Below are 3,827 nucleotides of genomic sequence, written 5' to 3' on the forward strand. Positions count from 1 at the left end.
GTTTTTTTTTTTATTGTTCTTTTTTTTGCTTCAGTCGTCTTGATCTATCTATCTATCTATCTATCTATCTATCTATCTATCTATCTATCTATCTATCTATCTATCTATCTATCTATCTATCTATCTATCTATCTATCTATCTATCTATCTATCTATCTATCTATCTATCTATCTATCTATCTAAATTTTCCTTCCCTCATGAACCGTCAAGAGCATAATTTGAAATGCGCGCCATTTCGGTCTGGCGAGAAATGCAAGCACCATCACCATAAACACCATGGCCTCCGAGATTAGCCGGCGGCGCGCCAACGGCGCGCCGCCGGCTAATCTCGGAGGCCATAATAAACACACTGACATGCTAAATAAATCAAGCAAAGCAAATGACAAGTAATGTGCATTATAAAAATGTATTGCTTTTTACGTGCTGAAATTATTATCTTGAATGTTATTTCTGCAATCTTTTAAACTTTTGTTTAATATTTTTGTTTAGCGAATTCTGAACTCAAATCTGGCCACACTCTACTCATCCTTTTGTGTCAAGATGGCGGCGCCCAACGCGTTGAAATGCTGTCGAAACCTTCCTCTCATTGTTGTTCTCGGCGCTACCGGCACGGGAAAGTCCAAGTTGGCCATAGAAATCGCTTCCAAGTTCAATGGAGAAATCATAAGTGCCGATTCGATGCAGGTAAGACGTTGTCACCGTACGTTTCGCTCTGAATTGATTCGAGCCCCGTATGGCGTTGTCTGCTGCAATCACAAACTAATTCGCTGTCGGTAGTTCTGTAGTTCTTTCCGGTGTCCTGAGGCGCCGCCTCATAACGATTCATGAACCAAACCATTCGCTTGCCTTCACCTGATTGCTTTGAATCGTGCCCTTGCTGACGCAAGTGTGAGTCTAGCCAACCATGCGAGGGCAAGCGAACGCTTTCGCTTTTCGCACCTTTATAAGATAGTGCTTCTAAACTACTGTATCATTGTCTGAACGAAAAAAAAAATGAGAATGGATCAAGGGCTTGTTTCTTCGTTAGACACAACCTAATCAAATCAACATACAATGAATCCAAGGAAGGTGTAGGGGACATTAGTTGTAGTCTAACTATTCTCTGCTGTTGACTGATCTTTAACTATTCTCTCCTGTATAGGTCTACAAGTCCCTTGACATCATCACTAACAAGGTGACGCAAGCAGAAAGGGACGCCGCACCGCATCACCGCTCGATTTTCTGGATCCTCTTTCAAACTTTACTGTGGCGGACTTCCAAAGCAAGGCTCTCGGAGTTGTGAGTTTCGTCTTCTCCGTCCCAGTTTCCTTGTATCTGGTGCAGTAACACGCCGCTGTAGAAAGGCTTGAGCGTGAGCGCATTCTGTTACTCGGTTACACCGATATTTTACGCATGCTCCAGATTTATCTCCTTCAGGCGTGAATTATGATGCAAATGTGTCAAATTCGCTCAACATAACTCTAAGACTCGATATGACATTCCAAGAAAGAAAATGAGACAATACGTTGTTTTATGCGAGTCTTAGTAATTAGTCCAAATTAGCTTGTAATTGAATATTTAATTATTGTGCAATCAGTCACGTTCCATTTTTACATAAACAGAATCGAATCGTAGGCTCAAAGTGCGTGTGCAATTTGTTCTTGGTTGTATTCATTTAGAGCAAAGAAAAATGATACTTTTTACGCTGGGCTTGGAAAGAGTCACATCGAACATCCTAGTGCCTTCCCCAAAGTGGCTGGCTTCAGTCATACGAAGCACATTGGGGTAAAGCGACAACACATTGACATTGCAGGGGGTTGCATTCATCCTATGCAAAATGTATCTTGCGTTTTCTTAGCCACTAGTCCGAAGAACTGGCAGAAACAAGCTGTGTCCATGTATGTGGATGCTGCGCCTGAAGGGGTGACTGTCAGCCGATGGCAGCTGTATCATGCCATTCCTACGCTCTACTGTATCGAAATTTGGTGTATAAGTCGATCCTTCCTGCTTTAAACTAGAGTTAGCAGTGAGAACTTCACCTTAACCAGTGTGAGTTGGATGAACTCATTATGCTAGCCACCAGACGGGTAGTAGCTGCTATCACATTCTGTTCCACTTTCTTCACGCTGTAACCCCCGCATTGACGTGCACACTGCTGTTATTACAGATCGACAACTTGGCCAATCGCAACAAGCTGCCCGTCATCGTCGGTGGCACAAATTACTACATCGAATCCCTCTTGTGGAAGATTCTTGTGCGACCAGAGGTACAGGCTGTTCGCCCACTTCAATTTCTTCACACTTTTATCGTAATCATTACAAATAACATCTCCTATACTTTCCTTGGCTTGTTTGTCTGTTTGTTATCTTTGTCGTTGTGTCTAACAAAGAAAAACGAGCCCTTGAATTCCCCTTCTTTCGTTCATTCATAGCGAGGGTCTCGTTCTGGCAGAGTTGATGCCTTCAGGTAGTATGCGAGGGATTATTGGCCAGCTGCCAGCTTGTAAAAAGATCACGTGCTATGTGACACCAGCAGGCAAAAAACGAGTGCTCCACACTCGCCGTCGTGGTTACGAGCGGCGCTGACTAACACTCCCATGTTTAAATGCACTGATAGACCCAAGAAAGTGGGCGGAAGGACGACCACCACCGTAGCTCAATCGGCAGAGCATTAGACGCGTTGTTCGAAGGTTGCAGGTTCGGTCCCTGCCAGAGGCAGGTTGTCTTTTTGCCTACTTTAATTTCTTCACACTTATATCCCCTATACTTTCTCATCAACAGAGGTACATGCGTGCTTTTTCTCCATAGCAGGGTTCTCCCCACAATGGGCAGTGGTGGTAATGACCCCCTCCGCTTCACTGCTGACTACTTTCGATAGACCGCCTACCGTTCTGACTTATCCCATTGAAATGCACGTCCGAGGAACAAAAAAGGGCATCTGTGCGTGCGCAACCTCAGTGGTAGAGAGCCTGCATAAGAGGCTCGGTATTACAGTGACGTAGTTGTATTTTTGCTCTCTACCAGCGGGCCCTGCGTCCCGCCACCCTGTTACCTAAAAAGAAGTGTGAACAGAGGGCCTCGCGGTCTCAACGATCGCCATCGCGAGCGCTCGAACACAAGCGTTCTTGCTTCCCTTTTTCATGCACGAATCTCGTAGTTGTGCTTAGGCATTGGAGGTAACAGGTGTGCGCCACAGCTACCAGAAATGCCCGACAAGAAATTAAATGTGGGTGTGTTTAAAAAACAAGAAGTTGTTTCAAAATGCGAAAATCTTAAACTTAAAATGTCCCCTCCCTTTCTCTCAATATGTGCACCCCTCAAAAATTTCTGCGGAGAACCCTGTGGTATATTCATCCGTGCGTACAAGTTCCCCAATTCCTACTGTGTACTCTTAGGGGGAATCTGGGGCTCCGATCGCTGATTACACACGCAAGCATTTTGTTTTTTTCACTCACAGCAAGAACCCGAAGACCAAGCTGGCTTCGACAGCAATCGGGTTCTATTCAGGGATGTTGTCGACTCGTTTCTGGAAACCAAAGCCAACATCGACAGTGAAATCAGCAATGCTGTTACCTCGCTGCTCGGTGACAAGCCCGACGATGCCAGCTTGGGGGACATCTCGACGGAGCACTTGTACAAGTGCCTGGAGATCGTGGATCCGGAACGCGCCGTCAGGCTGCATCGAAGGACCGTCGGAAAATCGAACGGTAGCGTTGCGCGCCCCTTACCGTAATTTGAAATGTGCGCAAAGAGTTGGTGCTTCGTCTTCTGCTGACTTCAAGAAGTATACAACCCAAAGATAAGGAAAGCGATGTTGACACAAACATCCTCGACAGAAATGAAAACTT

At 45.3% G+C, this 3,827-nt stretch overlaps 1 pseudogene; it reads left to right on the forward strand.

The window, feature by feature from the left end:
• The first annotated feature begins 512 nt into the window (after positions 1 to 512).
• Positions 513 to 3,827, forward strand: part of LOC119406273 (tRNA dimethylallyltransferase-like) — a 10,319-nt pseudogene continuing 7,004 nt past the window's right edge.

Source organism: Rhipicephalus sanguineus, chromosome 10, assembly GCF_013339695.2.
Source record: "Rhipicephalus sanguineus isolate Rsan-2018 chromosome 10, BIME_Rsan_1.4, whole genome shotgun sequence".
Classification (NCBI taxonomy): Eukaryota; Metazoa; Arthropoda; class Arachnida; order Ixodida; family Ixodidae; genus Rhipicephalus; species Rhipicephalus sanguineus.